The following is a 20,762-nucleotide window of genomic DNA, read 5'->3' as shown; positions in this document are numbered from 1 at the left end:
GAGGTAAGAAGAGAAATTATTCGAATAAGTTCAATGAATTTTTAAAAGTATCAAAACCTAGAGATTATAAAACCAAAGTATTAGTACTTTGTTAAGGTGGGGAACAATAAAGTAATAACTTTGATTTGCACTAAAAAAGGTGTGATATGGTATCACAAGTTCACCTTTATAAGCACATAATATTAGATAAGGTGTGTTAGAAAGTGACAAAGAATCCTATATGATATGATTAAATCTTTACAATAAAGTTGGAGGTAATTTCTGTTAAAAAATTTGTCTGGCATTTAAATTTTCCACTTAAACAAAACATGGTTAAAGCAATCATCTACATTTCATATGCGATATGGTTAGGCATGGTACCTAAATTGTAGTTTGTTTCGATAGTAAACATGTGCTCTTTCTTCCTACATGATCACGAGAACAAAGGGTTTGTGGCTCGTGATGCTGTCTATTAAAGAAAAGAGGACTATTTCTTAAAGACAAAGTGGGAGAAAATGTTCAAGAGCCACAAGCTGAGAACAAGACGTAGGAAGATGTTCTTTCTTGGTCAAAATCAGTAATTATTTCTTCGAAACCAAAGTTGACATGAGTCATGTTACCTTTTCAAAGTAACAGTCATGCAACTTATTAAGATGCTTTATCTAGTCTCAACTCCACAAGAGTCCTAAATAAGCATAAGCATGAAAATGTTTATTTAGCTTGGTTGGTTGGTGGCAAAGGGTTTTTACACGCAACAACAACGCTTCATTGTATTCGGATATGATTTGATATAGTTGGATTTTAAAATTATCTTGCATGAGTTTTGTAAATCGCAACTATCCTAAGGTAGGATACGAACTTAAGAAGAAATTTAAGTAGAAGTCAAGGAGTTGAATGGTATGTTTCAGTCATGTTATAGACCTTTCTCGATTTGTCGAGTAGTTTTGTTTATACATGAAGTTTAGTGGGAGTAGGGTGGTAGTATTAGTCTTATATGTGAATGACATATTGATCACTGTGAGTGATGAAAAACTTAGGAGAAGAATAATACATCTCTAAGATATCCAGTTTGATGGATATTAGCATAAACTTAATATTCTTATGTTAATAAGAATCTTGACAAGTTCAAAGGTATTGAACATGAAGAAATTGAATCCATTTGCTTCCGCTGAGAGATTAATTCATTACGCTAAGATGTATTACCATTCTTAAACCTTGTATAGTTGGAGTATGACGAGATGTTACAAATCGAATCTTTGAGAGAAGTCTCTATATAGCCACATAATTCATTAGTTAGTACTCGGGAAGTACTAAAGATATGAAGCTAAGCATTTAGAAATGAGATGGATTTATGTGCAAGGAGTTACACAAAAACCATATTCTAAACGCATAAGGATGGTTAGAGAACCATCTTGGCTAAAATCACAGTTTCTGATTGACTTTGATTTTTGCCCCAAGCCATTCTGTCAAAAGGGGTGAGTGTGCATCTTTTGGGTCATGATGAACTGTGGGTGTACGAAGGGAATAGTGCGATAGGACTTGTCCACCCCTTGTCAGGGTTATTTGAAATCTCAAGGCCACTCGAGGAGTAGTGAACAGGAAATGCGTGGCCACGCAAGGAAAGTAACTACGGTAGATAATTCCGGTCAAACAGTTACTCTCCAGATCGAGGAAACCACTCTTGATATGATCACATGCAAGTACGACCTGCAAGACACCTTGCATTAAGTGGGAGATGATGTAATAGGACAAGAGAATTGGTGACGCACACTTGTCTCGGACAAGTGGGAGATTGTTGGAGTAAGTGTCCTCAACAATAGTGCAATCACATTAATAAATCTCATATAAGAATACGTAAGGGATGATTCAATATATATAGTCAACTGATCAACATTAATCGGTAATGATTGGCTAACTAGAGTTTGACATTAGTGTCGTTTGACGGTGGTGATCAGTTGATCCCTTAAGGTCACACGTAAAGGACGATTCCCAAACTGTAAAGTTAATTAATTGTATATCGATACAGATTAATTAATTCCTAAAATTGAACAAATTATATTTGTGAGAGAGAATATTATATCTTATTGTAATAGTATTAAATAAGATTTATTTTAGTAATTAAAATGTTATATTACTAAAATTGATTATTGTTTATGAAACAATTAAGATAAGAATGATTAGTTAAATATAACTACAAAATGTTGTGAATTATATTAACATGACCCATTTTAGATACTTGTAATTATGAATTACTAATTAATTTGTCACTTGTAATTTATTTGTCATTAAATGGTATTTAATTGGTTAAATAAGCATTTTATTACATATGAGTCATGTTGTGTGACACATGACATACCATAATACAATTGACAAATTACAAAAGATAAAATGGACTCCATAATATGGAGCCAAAACCGGTTGGTGTAGGGTATTTTAGGGTTAGTTTTTATTGTGTTTTTTAATTGTAAAGAACATCATCATAACTCTAAAAGATTTGCCTTATTACATGCCTATGTTTTAGATAAGAGAAAAAGCAAAAAGCAAATGCCATGCATTGGCCTTGGTTCCACCATTCAACCCGACTCCCTCCCCCCTCCCGCCTATTTAAAATAAGAAGTTGTTCTTATTTTTTTTATTCTATTCTTATTCATATAAAAACTCTCTCTTCCTCTCTCATAAAGAAGGGGTTTTTGATGCTCAAAATTTGTGATAATATTCTAATAAAATCACAAGATTACTATGGTAGTAAATAGATTAATATTAGATCAAATTTAAGGTCACTAGTATACAATATCTAGTTAATATTTATACTAGCGTTTGGGATAGTCTTGGTGCAACTAAGAGGAGGATCTCCAATTTGGGGTCTTGTTGGAGGATCATCCTAATATTATGAGCTCAAGATCAAGTGTAGGTGGGAGTCCTACACTTGTGCCCATTATCGTCTCACCAATGTATGAAAACCGTTTTCTCCTAACCTTGTCAATTTTGTTATGCATGCACTAGATCTAAAGACTAAATCAAAGAGTAATTTAGATCATCAATTAAATGAGTTTAATTAGGGGGTTCTTGAATCCTTTCAATTTCTACCCAAAACCCCCGAATCACTCAATTAGGGTTTGCCAAACCTTAAACAACATACTAAATTAACAAGGGTATAAAACTTACCAACGATTGACACGAGACTAGATGCGAAAAGCTCAAGGAATGAAGAACCTTAGGTTGGAATTGCTTACAAAAATGGAGAAGCAGTAGAACGTCGTTCTTCTTTTTGTGAAAAGTGTTTTTAGAAATAATATAAAATGATGAAAGACTTAGGAAACGATTTATATACTTCCCTACTTATTATAAACAAAACCGCGAAAATTAATCATGTCAGTCCGGGTACTCGGCCGAGTATCTCACTACTCGGCCGAGTGCTCCTGGACAGTAACCTCACCAGAAGTCACACGATGACTTACTCGGTCAAGTACTACCTACTCTACATAGTAACTAAGGACCAGAAAACCGTAGTATCACTGTAACACCCCCATTTATCTAAGAGCCTTTAGCTAGACATTCCCTAGATAAATAGGACTGTTACCATCTCGGTTTCCTGAGGTAGTGAATAACAAAGTCGACAAACCAAAGTACTTTAAAATAAAACTTTGGCGATTACATAATTATTACAACATGACTAACCAAATCTATAAAATCTTATTAAAAGGCAAGCCTCAAAAGGCCACGCAGACAATGCCACGTAGGATAAGGAAAAGCCACGTATGCATTTGCAATGCCACATCTTAATCCGCGTGTCACTTTAATCTATAAAATTTTATTAAAAGTCTACTTGAAACATCTATTAAATGTCACGTAAACATCGACTAAAAGCCACCTAGGATTATAAATGACACATAGACATCGATTGAAAGCCACCTAGCAATAAATTATTTTTTAATCCACTCTTTTTTCCTTCTTTTTTAAAAAAAAAACCAAAATCGGATTAGTAATCCCTATTCTTTTACTCCACCCACATATGAATCAACTACATGTACAAGTTTCAAAATATCATCTTCCCCAATTTTTTTGCCAAAATGTCTTTGGATTGCCGATGTCCGCGTTGAAATATATTTCTATCTATACAATATAGTTAAATGACTAGCTAAATCATCTATAAAATACCATTAAAAGACTAATTTGAGCAGTATTTAATTGTCATGTGACAGCTCTCAAAAACATCTTAATATGCTATAATATTTCATGTCTAATTAAATTCTAATAATAATGATAATAACACATTCAAGATGTTTTATTATGCATATACTCCACTTTTGTTTTTCCTCTTCTCCCATTCATTGTAAGTTCGTAACCTAATTTTAACCTTTCATCTTACTCTTGAATTCTTAATCTTAATGAATGTTATAGCATTTTATATATATATATATATATATATATATATATATATATATATATATATATATATATATATATATATATATATATATATATATATATATATATATATATATACTTCATCTCTTTAAGTAAAATTACATATCTTTTGTGTATATCTTGGTATTGATTTTTTTTTATGGTTTTTTTTTAACATTTCTATTAGTAAATTAAGTCTAACCTCTTTATTTTATTGTGTTTTATAGGATTCAATGTCATGATCGTTTTTGATGTGAACGCTTTATTGTTATGTTGTAAGTTATTACTTTCGCCTATTGTTTTATTTTTCCATTTTTTTTAAATTTGTTTAACCCTTTAATTTTCATATATGTATAGTTTCTATTCTTACCAGCTTTGAGTTCAACATGACAAACAAAACCTTATATTTCATCTCATTCATAAATTTTAAAAAAAAAATTAAAAATATAAGTTGCAAACACAAAAATATAAAAAATAAATAAAAAAAATAATTGATGCAAACCTTTTATCTCCCTCCCATAACTTTGGTTATCAATTTACCCTATTTGTTTAACTTTATTATCTTCTTATTGGTGATCTTTTTGCTTTCCCCTCACCATTATATAACAATAATCATAATTTTCATGTTATTCAAAAAATTGATATGTACAATAATCGTAATTTTCATGTTATTCAAAAAATTGGTATGTAAAGTACAATATTATAAAAAGGCAAGACTAAATATTTCACTAAGTCATCTCACTAAGCCATGTGTCATAAAAAAATTCATTTTTATTATCATGTGTCACATGCTTATTAGTAAAAAAAATCAAAAAATATAAAGTCTCAAACATACAAAATAAATTAAAAAACAAATTGATTCAAACTTTTTATCTCCCTCTCATAACTTTAATCATCAATTTACCATATTTATTTAACTTTATTACTTTTATTTAATGATGATCTTTTTGCTTTCCCCTCATCACCATTATATAACAATCAAAATTTCCATTTTATTCCAAAAATTGTTATGTAAAGTTTACATAGATAACTGGAATATTTTTTTTACTTTTTTTCTTTATTGTATATTGAATTAATTAGAATCTTATTTTTTACTCCGTATTATTTTTGTGTTTTCAAATTGCAGGATGATACATACTCACATATCAAAACAACTGTTACCTTAAGCACCTTTTTATTAGTTGAATATGCAACTCTTTTCATTATTAAGTTTCATACGGCGGCCCTAAAACCCATCTATAATCTATACAATCTAACTAAAGGGGTACTTAAAATGACAAATTTAATTAAATGTAACATGGAAATTTTAATGTGATGTGGATTATCAATTTATAGTTACATGACATTGATTTCATTCACTCATCTATAAATAAATCTATACAATTTAATTAAATGGTACCTAAAATGACAAATTTTAATGTGACAAAAGAATATAAATGTAATAAACTTTTCAGTTTCCTCTCATCTTTATACCTATTAATAATTAATACATTCTACTAATTTAATATCTAACTTTTTTCTTAAATGATGAATTTTTGGCTTCCCTTCTCATTTATACTATATATACACATTGCCATATTTTTGTCTATGATTATCATCTCTTGTGTTATCACAATATCTCTACTTGTCTACCTTAAACACCTTTGAGATTTTATTTTGTCGGTCTAAACACTCTAATTCATTCAATCAATAAAGAGAACTTAAAATAACGTCTATATATTTGCTGGAAGATAAACATTAACAATAAATTATTAATGATCCCGTGATTTTCACGGGCTCCAAAACTAGTTCAACTTTAAAATCTCAATACAACTCGTAACGGAACTAGATGAGTGATTAAATCATCTACATGGTCTAGACTTCTAGGTAGACTGGTCAAGTCCTCAAGCATTCCCATAAGCTCCCCAAGTCAGCTAATCTTTAAGACCTGCAATATATGCTCCCCATTTATGGCTCATCACAGGTGTTCACGAATACACTGTCAACCGCGAGGTTGAGTAGGAAAACTAAACAACAATAATAGTACTATACAATAAAAGGCTCAAACCAAGACCGTTACACACACGCACACGGCTCAACCATGGAATCCAGCACACGCCTCAACCAAACACGCCACACACGACACCACACGGTGTACTGCTTAGGTCCACGACCACTCCCAACACCACCATGCCTGGCCTACCATAAATCGTACAGGACCACATCACTTGCACATCCCCGTGCATGACCTACCATAACTGTACAGGACAACGGCTCAATCTCGTGCCTGACCGACCAATAATCTCATAGCATTACCAATCCTCTTTCACAAGCCAACCAACAATAGAGAACCAACCAACGAGATAATAATATGATCATAAGATAACAATGATATCAATATGCCCAAGACAACAATTACGACGATATGCGCAGGACAACAATTACAACAATAATCCATCTCTCACAATTCACCAATTACCAATATAGTATAGTTGAGTAGTTAACCTACCTGGCAAGCAAATCCAATTAAGCAGCTTAAAGCAATCCAATAATCAAGCAACCAAATCCAATTATACTTCCTTCACAAATCATCACCTAACACACATATTGTAACTTCTTCATTAATTGTTAATTATTACATTCTATTATTATTTATTATTTAATTATTTATTATTATTTAAGGATTACGATATTAAAACCCGATTATAACAAAAACCCGAGTCACCCAATTAAAAACTCGACACAAAACACACTCATCATCACCCCCATATACACGGTTTTACACCCGTGTACACACCACCCTTGAACCACCAAACCCGACACCATCAACCACCTCCAACACCACCCAATTCTAGCAACCACTACCTTACCCGAGTCACCCAATTAAAAACCCGACACAAAACACACTCATCATCACCCCCCATATACACGGTTTTACACCAGTGTACACACCACCCTTGAACCACCAAACCCGACACCATCAACCACCTCCAACACCACCCAATCCTAGCAACTACTACCCTACACCACGACGCAACTCAACCACCAGTAGCCACCTCCTGACCCACATCCTACAACCCTAAAAAACACGCCCTAAACAGCCCCACAAAAACCCGACACAAGCAACTCCTAACCCCATTCACCACCTTGTACTGCCTCTCGACAACCAGGGCCACCATCGTGGTCTCCCTTGACCCACGGTGATCCCTCCACCTGCCACGACTCCCTATGACCTCCCATGACCAACCATACGCGACACATGACCTAATGGTGAGTGTCGTCGTATCTCCCAATCAAACACATTTATAATTCTCAACAAACAACTAGTTAGTGGTTAAGTCGAGGTCGATCCACGGGACGGTGTGCTTTGGGTTCTAAGTCAATCTATCTCAATTTATGCTAGTGTTACAATTGATTTGGGTTTGTAGTTGTGTTCTAAACTAATGCAAGCAACAAAGTAAAACAAGCAAGTAAAGGTGTAGACAAATAATAAAGGATACTAGGATGTCATGGGGTCATATGGGATTCATGGGAGTTGACCATACAAACATGTTCTCGATTAAATAGCAAGCACTTATTATTGTGATGAGATCGAGTTGGTGTATATATTACAATCCCTAAGAAGGTTTGGGTCCCAGAGCCAAATCGATTAGATTGTACAACACCTACAAGTCGACTTAGTCCTTCCTATTCAACTGTATGCATGGTCTGAGACTCGAGTTAGTTTATGTCTTACAAGTGTCATTGAAAAGATAAGTGATGGGTAAGAAATGCAAGAATTCATAGGGTCGTATTTCATCAAACATAAAATGTGCATAAGTTGAAATCACAACAAGCAAGCAAATTAATTATGAAAACATATTAGATTAAGCATGAATCATTTTCCATGTTTGTTTTTCTTAATTTCCCATTAATCCTAGCTCAAGAACTACTCACTCATTATCATGGGAAACATGTCATTTATGGTGTCAATCATTACAACAAGTATAAGCATGATAAGAAGATTGAGGAAATAAACAATAAAGAGTAAAGGGTAAAAGAATTATACCAAACTTGAGATGATCCAAATAATAAAGCAAAGAATAAAAGAAGAGAACTTGATTGATTGATGAAGAGTTGTCAATGCTCCAATAATAACCCAATAATCTTCAATTACCCAATAATAATAAACTTGAGCAATGATTAAGGAAAGATTAATGTGTAATTTTGTGGAATGATTGAGATTAATCTATTCTAATCTACTACTAATCTAATCTAAGGAAGGTTTTTCTCCTCTAAGAGGGCTTGGTCCTTTTGATTATTACAATTGGAGTATATATAGTAGTACATTATTAGGTTAAGCAAGGGTAGATTAGTAAATAGCATTGCTAAGTATTGAGTAGGGAAATGCAGGTCTCGAAGGGAGATGCACATATCACGTTGCTAGTCCCGCCACAATATGCTTGTCCCGCGCGTCTGGAGTCTTGGCGCGGAGGTCCTGTCTCATAATCCGAGTGGATCGTGGAGGAGACGCTCGGATCTTCTTGCTTCAAGACGAGCGTCTTCCAGCAGGAGACGAGCGTCTTCTTGCAGGAGACGAGCGTCTTCTTACAGGGACGCTCGGATTGGCGGCCAGTTTGTCTATTTGAGCTCGGATTGTAAAACGGACGTCATTTCCTCATCCGGACTCCTATTGGAATGATTCAAAAGCCTAGAACACTTTATTTTTCGACGCTGTTTCATCTAGTATACTTTCAGAGCCAAAGGAGCAACTCTTAGTTTGGTTCCGAGCAAATTCGTCTTGTAATGGCTTCCTTCTAGTCATCCTTGCTTTTAAGCCTATGATCCTTCTATATACTCTTTATTCCTACATCCTTGGTCATCATTCTTGCCTCCTATTCATACTAGTCTATCCAAGATCGTCAACAAGCTTCCGAATATGCACAAGAGACGGGAATTCCGCCTCATTATCTTCTTTCCTACAAGACATATACAATGCAATAGGAAAGCAAAATAGGAAGGAATTGACGGATAAAATGGTCATAAAATGCTATATTAGTATGCAAAATGGGTTCAATTAGGGGACTAAATGTGTGCAAATAAGAGTCACATCATGACCCATATAAACGACACAACCCGTAACAACCACCCCCACGACAGCCACCGTACCAACCACCACGACTCACCACCCCGACAGCACCATTAGGACCGCCCCTAGCCGACATAACCAACCACCCAAATCCCGTGTTCATACAACAATTACACAAGCTACACTATATATCCGTCTTAAAGCTCACGGCACTACCCTCTTAAGACGCCAAAACCGCCACCTACGGTGGTCGACAAAGGCCACGGTTGGTCCTACTAGAGTCACTATGGTCAAGGGCAACTACTAAGGTCAACGACACTGCCTACATGGTCTATATGATGAATAAACGTTAACTTAAATTATTAAGATGATGTAAACATAAATTACGACGATCTTACCTTTTATCGCTTATTTGCTCTTCCGTCTCTTAAATCTCCTTCTTCTTTCTTTGTGATTTATTTTTTAGATATCATGGTATATATAGTCTAGGTTTAGAGTGTATTTGAGGCTAATTAGGAAACTATTGCCTTATTCTAATTATTGTAGGAATTACTAATATTATTATTATTAATTATTTTTAATGCACCCTCAACCTACATGTATCGTTGACACCGACTTGGGTTGTAATCGATCGTATATTTTGTCTCGAGGGGCCGTCGTCGATGAAATTTGGATACTTGAATACGATTTTGCAAAATTGATATGCGATTCTCGCGGTTTTGTGCTTCGCACGCAGCAGTTTTAAAAACGTGATTGTGAAGTCGTTTCTCAACCGTTTTTAATTCCGAAAGATGTTCCAGAATCATGGAAGAGTTAAATTTTGATTTGTACAAACAAACATAAGCAATTGTGGTTATTTGTAGATGAAAAATGAATGTGAAAGACGGCTGTCCAGAACAGGAGCATACACGAAAAGGGAGCAACTTTAATGCACGAATTTCGTCTAAGCTCGTGTGTGGATCTAGTGTTTCCTTTAGGGATGTATGTGAGATGTTTTAGTGGTGTTTTTAAGGTTTTGAACGTGAGTGCTTAGGGTGAAAAGGCGGCTGGAAAAATCACAATAAAAGAGCAAGTTTCTGCTCTGTTTTTCGTGCTAATTCGAGTCGAGTTTTAGGGTTTGTTCTGGGTTGTTATGGATGGCGGGTGATGAGGGAATGTCAGGTCGTTTAAGTGTGGTGATGGGGGGAGTATATATAGGGAAGATAGAAGGCTGTTTTGTAGGGTTTAGAAGGGAAGGGAGAAGCTCGGGCCTGTTTCGCATAGCTGCTGTCCAGCAGCTATTTCGAGGGTTTATGGTGTATTTTCTTGGTGGGCAAGGCATGGTAATATGGTTGGGATAGTCATGGGCACGGGTTTGGTAGCTGTTTGGAGCGGGTTTGGAAGTGTTTTATTGGGATCGAGTTTGGAGAACGAAAACAGGGGGCTGCTTGTTGCGTGAGGTTTGTGAAGGAGTTTGGACGTGGGTTGCATGAGATATGGGTCGCATTGGAGTCGAATACGGGGCTGTTTTGGTGTCGGGTTTGGGGCTGCAAAACAGAGCAGCGAAGGTGGTGTTGGGCTGTTTTGGATGGGGATTGGATGGGCTATGGAGGGGATTTGGGATAGGCTTTGGTTGGGATTCGAACATGGGTTATGGGAAAGGAAGTTGGGTCGTAAGTGCGTCGAAAATCGAGCCCAAAGCAAGCATAAAAAGAGCTCACAAATCGTGTGATTAAAACGGGTTCTCAACTTTCGAAATCGATTTTTCAAATCAAATAACACATTAAAATAAATGATTTTCAAATCAAATACACTCATAAAATGATTTTTCAAACCAAATATTTATTTTATTTTCAATAAAATAAACTTGAGAAAATAAATTCAAATTAAATAAATAAAATGAATTAAACTTTTAATTTAAACATCATTTAAATTAAATAAGAATTAAAACGTTTAAATTAAATATCATTAATAAAACGCTTCATCGACGACGCCCATTCTACAACGTAAAACGAACTCCAAATAATGACATTGCCCACTAGTGAATACATGTCGTCCTATCATCATCGGGTGTTTGTCGGGTTTTCTGTAAATTCCAATATCGACGGATACGGGTATCTACACTTACCATCATCCTTCTCTTCCCATTACTTCCAAAAATCAAATTCCATTAGCCTATATCATTATCTTTCATTCATTTCTTATCAACAATCCCTATCATCATGCTTCTCACTCATACTCCCCACCGATAGATCCACCCACTCAATGATTTCTCCTTAACTGATTACATCTTCTTTTAATAATTCTAGAAAACCAAGATTCACTTCATCCCGTGACCTCCCAAATGATTATACTCTAGGCTCACCTTCTAGTAATATAAACCTCCATAACGACTACTACATACAAATCCTCATTGTGCCATCCCTCGATCTAAGCTCACTAGATACCAATCTTTTCCATTTTTTTATCACAACCTTCCATTACACATCTCCTTACCCAACATCATCATAATCATCTCTCTCCAGAAATAATTATATATCACAAATTATCATAATTTTTACATCCCTCATTCAAACTTTCTTTCTCACATTCCTCAAATTTATATTACCACTCCCATCATCACTCAACCATATACGATTATCACTACACCACTTAACCCAAGGACTAATTCACTCACCATAGCTCACAAAATGTGCTCCTTATCTCAATAACTCGTCAACTTCGCTTATTCTTTACGCTATCCATCACAGTCACGTGTACTCATGTCCTCCCTACCAAACACATATCCTTCATAAGCTGGTATTCTCCACATCATAGTATATATCTGGTAACTTACGTATCAGGACCGTCACATATGTAAAATAATGCTTTAAGACCCAAGACATACGTTTGCACATAACCTACGACTCAAAACAATGTAAGAACATAGCCGCCAACTCAAAACAACCGCCCAAAGAGGTACTTGGTTGAGTACATGACGTACTCGGTCGAGTACAGGACACTCGGTCGAGTAAATATACAACTCGGCCAAGTTCCTCGACTCCAGAAGCCGACCCAAATTATCATAGAAAGTTTACTCGGTCGAATACGGGTTACTCAGCCGAATTCACAAGCTACTCGGACGAGTTGGCCCTACTCGGCCGAGTTCCTGCACAGTTCTTAGCAACGTCCAGTTTTCGTAAAACAGTCGTATCCCACTCGTTTCTTGGTCGTTTTGAGCGTGTGACCTATCGTTAGAATCATAAAAGGACAAGATATCACCTCCAATTAGAACCACATCAATATCATTCCTAGAACTCAACTTACGACCATATAAAGACAGCCTTTCCAAAATCGAACTTCTTACAAATCAATCTTTCTTACCCAAACAACTTAAATAACAACAACACCACAGACAATAACAACTCAATACCTCTAAAACCAGTATACTATATGATCTTTTATCATACCAACATGTAAATCAAACACAACATACAATATACATGCATGTTATAACTCATGTTCACCTTTATGCCATATCACATCATATCCTTCATCCTTTCCCTATCATATAAACTTTTCAAGCCAACAATCATATCCACTGCATCACGCAACAACAATGCATTACACATAATGAATCCCAAAACATCCCCGTAGTGACTGACTTTAAATTGTAAGGGCAATTTGCGGTTTTAGGACGTCTCCCAAACCTTTGCGGTAGCTCCAAACAATTCCTACCCGGGTTCATTTTATTTAGACACCCTATATTCATTTGGTTCATTTGTTTTAGGTTCCAAAATCATCGCTCTGATACCACTTTGTAATACCCTTACACACCAAGGTGCCTTACCAAGGCCACCTTAGCATATGGGGATGGTACCATCTCGGTTGTCCGAGGTAAAGTATATCAAAAGTGACCATAAAGACACATAATTTAAAGTTAAACTGTTTAAATGAATACAACTGAAAAACCAAACCAAAAGTACTACAACTGGCAAAATCAAAATATCCAAAACTAAAACAACTGTCAACGGAAAACTATAGACTCAACAAGTCATGACTTCATCCCAGCTAGAACCCGCGAGATATCCATAGAAGTACCTGCAAATCAACTGCTCACCATCCCGAATGGATCACCACAGTTTTGTGAAACAACAACGGGGTCAGTTCACTGAATAATCTATATAAGAAAACAACAATAAACATTCAAATCAACCATTCACATTCCTCCGACCTCCAATTCATCACTGATCATGGACTACACACTAAAGTGTGTAGCCCTGCCAGATTACCCATCGCAACAGATAATCCACACCGCCTGTGGGGACCGCAGGCTTACCACCTAAGCCCCGCTCACACCAAGAGCTAAAAACCTATGTCCATTAATGTGCACATCCCCCTTGTGACGGGAACCACAAGGGGCAAATCAAGGGAGTGAAGTCATTCCCGATGATGACTCCACTCAGCCGAGTACGCACCTTAAGAACCATAGACAAACCAAACAACCAAACCAAATCATCCAATATATCACAATCGCTATAATCATATTAATCATGTCAATAAATCAACCATCATCAACTTATATTCAATTAATCAGGCAACTGAGTAGGGAAAACCCTACCTTTTCGCAATCCGTTATAACTGCACCCAATCATACAAATGTATAAGAGTATCACATCGTCACCTACAACAACAAACAACAACTACACATCATAAACTTATTTCTACCCAAAACCCTCCAAATCACCCAATTAGGGTTTGCCAAAACTTAAACAAGATACTAAAATAACAAGGGTATAAAGCTTACGAACGATAGACACGAGACTAGATGAGAAAAGCTCAAGGAATGAAGAACCCTAACTTGGAATTGCTTACAAAATGGAGAAGCAGTAGAAAGTCGTTCTTCTTTTTGTGAAAAGTGTTTTTAGAAATAATATAAAATGATAAGAGACTCAGGAAACGATTTATATACTTCTCCACTTATTATAAACAAAACCGCGGAAATTAATCCCGTCAGACCGGTATTCGGTCGAGTACCTGTGTAATACCACGGTTTTCTGAGTCTAGTTTACTCGACCGAATAGGGCAAACTCGGCCGAGTAGAGTGTCTTGTGTTTTCTGGTCAGGTTACTGTCTAGGAACACTCGGCCGAGTAGTGAGATACTCGTCCGAGTAGGGCGTACTCGGCCGAGTACCTATCCGGTCTGACGGGATTAATTTCCGCGATTTTGATTAAAATGATTAGAGAAGTATAAATAGCGTGTTGAGCAGTTTCTAATCAGTTTCTAACTCATTATTTTTACAAAACCTAACGACGTTTTGAACTCCTTTAATCATCTTAATCATTTCCTAAGCCAAGGGTGATCGATTGTAAGCTTTTGAATATCGTTTTTCATGTCGTCTGTGTTAGTAAGTCTCTAGTATTCCTAATCAGTTTATTATTGTTATTGTTAGAATTTGTGCAAACCCTAATTTGGGTTAAATTGGGGGAATGGTTTATAGTGATGGTATGTGATTATTGTGTGTAGGTGACAGTGTCATGTAGAATTGCTATTGATTGCTTGTATGTGCTTGGATTGTGAAAAGGTAGGGTTTCCTACTCAGTTGCCGGATTAATTGAATATAAGATGATGATGATGATGATGGTTGATTTAATTGGCATGATTAATATGATGATATATTGGATGATTTGGCATAGGGATGGTGATATATTGGATGATTTGGCTTGGTTGTTTGTTTGGTTTGTTTGTGGTTCTTGAGGTGCATCCTCGGCTGAGTGGAGTCATTATCAAGAATGGCTTCACGCCCTTGATTCGCCTTTTGTGGTTCCCGTCACAAGGGGATGTACACATTAATAGACATAGGTTATTGCTCGTTGGGATGAGCGGGGCTTAGGTGGGCAAGGATGCAGTCCCCCCTGGCGACGAGGGTCTCCTGTTGCGATGGGAACCTGGCAGGGCTACACACTTCGATGCGTAGTTGTTTACTGGTTACTTTTGGAGTTTGGAGGAATGAGTAATGATTTGCTTGGATGTTGTTTTGTTACATTCTTATTTTGGTTAATCAGTTGACTGACCCCGTTGTTGTTTTACAAAACTGTAGTGATCCATTCGGGGATGGTGAGCAGTTGATTAGCAGGTACTTCTATGGATAGCTCACGGGATCTAGCTGGGATGGAGTCATCACTTGTTGAGCCTATAGTCTTCCGCTGACAGTTTATACATTAGTACTTTTGATAGTTTTGGTTGTAAACAGTTTTGGTTAACTTCAATTGTATCGCATTTAACTAGTTATATCTATTTATAAACGTTCTTGGATGATCTATTTGATATACTTTACCTCGGGAAACCGAGAGGGTAGCACCTTTATATGCTAGGGTGGTCATTGGTAAGTCACATTGGTATATGGGGGTGTTACAACCTGGGGTACTCGGCCGAGTACGACCAACTAGGCCGAGTATCTCACTACTCGGTCGAGTGCTCATGGACATTAACCTGACAATAAGTCACACGACGACTTACTCCGGTCAAGTACTACCTACTCTACCGAGTAACTAAGGACCATAAAACCGTAGTATTACAAAACTATCCTCAGCTTCTCTTCCTCTTTTTCTTCCTTAAAGGTATGGATGAGGTTCCCAGCCGGCCAGCCGGCTGGCGGCCTACCGGCAGAGGAACCTTCTCAGCATTCCCCCCTCTTCTTCTACCATGAAGGCTCCTTGGGACTCCTTTCTTTCTTCCGTCCTCCAATCATGATTCATTCCCTACAAAACGAGATGGAGACATAAAGTGTGGGAGTAACGGCACAAAATGCAAACAAAAATGGATAGAAACCGTCCCGAAACGCGTCAAAACTCGCGGAAAAAGAGGAGGAAATGCTAACCAAATAAACACGCATCAAACGCCGCCATCATCACATTGTTGAAACTGGTCTGTCGTTACTAATTCGTGCTTCCTTACCTACTACCTATTGGCCTTATGCGTTTGCTACTGCCACGTATCTTATCAACCATATGCCTACCTCCACCTTAAAAAACCAGTCACCTTACCTTAAATTTTTTTAACACCTCGCCGAACTACAATAAATTACGTAGCTTCGGATGCACATGTTATCCTTGGTTACGACCCTATGTAGACACAAGCTCGAACCACGTTCCACACCCTACATTTTTGTTGGCCACTCACTTATCCAGAGTGCCTATTTATGCCTTGACCCGACTACACATCGGTTATATGTCTCTCGACATGTTAAATTTGTTGAAACTGATTTCCCGTACCCCCAACTTGCCCCACGTCCTCTGGCTTCCACCACTCTTCGTACCAATCTTGACTGGTTCTATGACACCGTTCCAACAACCCAACACCCTACCTCACCCCCGCTGACACCTATTTCCCCTGCCACCCTTGCTGACCCCACCTCCCCTGCTGCCTTACCTCCATCAACCCCTCTCACGCCCTCCCCTCCCCGTATCCCCACCATCCTTTTCCCCACCTCCACTTCCTCGTTCTCCACTCCCACACCACCTGCTGCCATTAGCTCTAAACATCTCATTCGTCATGTTTACTCCCGTCATCAGCCCGCTTCTTCCCCTTCATCTTCCCCTGCTCCGGGACCACCCCAACGCACCGTCATTACCCGCCTTCAAAATGACATACGGAAACCAAACCCAAAGTATGCCAAGACTGCTTCCCTATCTTCCCCCATCGACCTCCCAACCACAACCAAACAGGATTTACTCCATCCTCGTTGGCGTCAGGCTATGTTAGACGAATACCAAGCCTTAACCTGTAATCAGACTTGGTCGCTTGTACCTCCTGACCCCACCCTTAATGTTGTTGGTTTCAAGTGGATTTATCGAGTGAAATACAATCCCGATAATACTGTTGATAAATACAAAGGTCGCTTAGTTGCGAAAGGATTCCATCAACGTCCCAGTCTTGACTATAATAACATGTTCAGTCCAGTTGTTTGGCCCACTACTGTCCGTATTATTTTATCTCTTGCCTTATGTCGTGGTTGGCCTCTTCGTTAACTCGACATAAACAATGCCTTTCTTCAAGGTGATTTATCTGAGACTGTTTATATGTAACAACCCCCTGGTTTCAGTGATCCAGCTCATCTTAATTATCTTTGTAAACTTTCCAAAGCTATTTACGGTTTGAAATAGGCTCCTCGCGCCAGGTATAACAACTTAAAATCATTTTTATTATCTACCGATTTTCAAAACTCTTTGTCTGACTCCTCTTTATTTCTTTTAACTAAATCTCCTTCACATATTTATTTGCTTGTATAGGTCGAAGACATAATTATCACTGGTCCCGACCCATCTTTTACTGATCGTTTTATACAAACCCTTGCTTCTCAATTTGCTTTGAAAGACCTTGGACCCTTGTCCTATTTGCTCGGTGTTGAAGTCACACCCAACTCTAATGGTTTTCGCCTCACCCAGACGAAGTACATTTTTTATCTTTTTACTAGGTTTCATATGGTTGACTCCAAGCCTACTCCCACTTCCCTGGAGCCTTCGCTCACTCTAACGAAGTCTGACCCCACTGAATACAGGGCCCTTGTCGGAAGTCTCCAATAATTTTTTCTTACCCGTCAGAATATTGCTTATTTTGTCAACAAGCTTACTCAGTTTTTGCAGGCCCCCACTGACCTTCATAGGCTCACTGCCAAACGGCTGCTTCGCTATCTTGGTGGTACCCTCCATGTTGGTCTCCAATTGTTCCAACACACGTTGTTCTGTCTTCACGCTTACTGTGATGTCGATTGGGCCGGTGACAAGGAGTCTTATGTCTCCACAACAGGTTATAATACGTATCTTGGCTGTAATCCGATTTCTTGGACTTCGCGGAAACAACGTGTTGTTGCTCGCTCTTCGATCGAGGAAGAGTTTCATGTCGTTGTTGAGGTTACTGTCGAACTCAATTGCCTGTCTTCCTTGTTGCTGGAACTTGGTGTTCCCATGCCTACCACCCCGGTCATTTACTGTGACAATTTAGGCGCTGCACACTACTCCGCTAACCCGATGTTTCATTCACGTATGAAACATTTAGCTTTGTCTTTCCATTTTGTTCGTGAACAGGTGCAGGCTGGCAAGCTCCGTATTCAACACATTTCTGGTGTCGATCAACTTTCAGACATACTCACCAAACCATTGCTTGGAGCTCGTTTTCAACTCCTCATTTCCAAGCTTGGTCTTGTACTTGATAGAATTTCTGAGTCAGCTGAAACTCCGCCTGTAACACCCCCTCATACCAAGGTGCCTTACCAGGACCACCCTACCATGAAAGTGTGTTACCATCTCGGTTACCCGAGGTTAGTACATATCAAAAGCGTCTGAACTGAGCACATTTGTTAAATGCCATAAAGGGTTAAAGTTTACATCAAACCAAAATCCAAAAACTGAATCAACAATACAACTCCAATGTCTGACAACTAATGAAATCAAAACTAAGACTCGGACGGTGATGCTATGACTGGTGATGACAATGCTCCCATGACTGCCCCAAGCTCACCACTAGAAATACCTGTCAAGCCTGCACACCATCCCCGAGTGGATCACCGCAGATTCCACAAACAACAATGGGGTCAGTATTACTCAAACAATATAAGACAAACAGACGAGATAACCAGCTGATCATCCTCCAACCCCAGTCTCCCGATCTCACACAGTAACCGACTACACACCAAAGTGTGTAGCCCTGCCAGATTACCCATCGCAACAGGTAATCCTCGCCGCTAGTGGGTGACCGCAGACGCTCCCACCTAGTCCAGCTCATCAACGAGCGACTAACAATCCCTGTCTCTTAATGTGCACATCTCCTCCCGTGGCGGGTTCCACGGAGGGCGAACTAGGGTGTGAAGTCACTCCCGCAAGTGACTCCACTACAATCACAATCACACAACATCACAGCCGTCATAACATCTCCACACCAACACCGTCACCACAACACTCATACTCCGATGATCAGCAGATAACAATATTTACAAAACAAACATGTCTTAACAATGAACAGTAAACTGAGTAGGGAAACCCTACCGTAGCAATCAACAGTAGCACGAAACTCGGACAATCAGAAAGGCTTCTCTACGAAGTCTTCTCCTATACAATGATCACATAACACAATTACTCATTGCACAATCCCCCATATTCCCAATTCCATATATGTATACAGTAACCCCAAAGTACACAAACAACATAGAAATAGAACTTACCAACAGTAGAATGAGGAATTATACACAACAACCACGAAGATTGCACACACCACGATGCTAGGGAATGATTAGGAAGTGATTAGGGAGTGATTAGGGTAAACGTAAAATGATGAAGTTTGAAAATAAGGTTTTAGAAACTGACGCGGGATATAAAATAACCCTAAAAATTCCCTAATCAAACCGTCAAAATACGCTTCGCCAGACCGGATACTCGGTCGAGTAAAGTGTATACTCGGCCGAGTATCCTCTACTCGGTCGAGTATTCACTATACTCGGCCGAGTATTCCTCGGCAGAACCAACACAGGCTATAACAACAGCACTACTCGGCCGAGTAGGCTCTACTCGATCGAGTAGTCACCAAAGAAAATCCGTAGTATTACAGTCTTCCCCGCTTAAAAAGAACTTCGTCCCGAAGTTCACACTCCACCCTTAAACAAGACACTACACAACACAAAAGGACAACACTAACAACATCTATCAACTCCAAAGAACCACACAAAACACCACAAAACTCATCAACCCGACTCAAAATAAGACAAAACACAACCGCGACCATCTCCTACCCCCCTAAAAAGACAACGGTTACGTCCCCGTAACCAAACATACCTGATAAAAAAGACTAGGAAAACGTTCTCGCATGGCTTCCTCGGGTTCCCATGTGGCCTCTTCCACATTATGATTAGACCAAAGGACCTTGAGTAAGACCGTCTCACCATTTCTTGTCTTACGAACCTTGCGATCAAGAATCTCTTTAGGAATCTCGGCGTAGGACAAGGATTCATCAAGCTCGATATTCTCCATCTCAAGAATATGTGATGGATCACTCACATACTTCCGAAGCTGAGAAACATGGAAAACATTATGGACTCTATCCAAAGCTGGTGGCAAGGCTAATATATAGGTTACCTTGCCTATACGGTCCAAAATCTCATAAGGACCTATAAACTTTTGACTTAGCTTACCCCGCTTCCTAAATCTCATTACACCTCGCATAGGCGACACTTTCAAAAGGACCTTGTCACCTACTGCGAACTCAATGTCCCTGCGGTGTAAATTGGCATAGCTCTTCTGACGATCTTGAGCTGCTCTCATTTTTTGCCGAATTAACTGGACTTGCTCAACCATATCATGTACCAAATGTGGCCCTAA

Source organism: Silene latifolia, chromosome X (genome assembly GCF_048544455.1).
Source record: "Silene latifolia isolate original U9 population chromosome X, ASM4854445v1, whole genome shotgun sequence".
Taxonomy (NCBI): domain Eukaryota; kingdom Viridiplantae; phylum Streptophyta; class Magnoliopsida; order Caryophyllales; family Caryophyllaceae; genus Silene; species Silene latifolia.
This window is presented reverse-complemented; position numbering follows the sequence as displayed.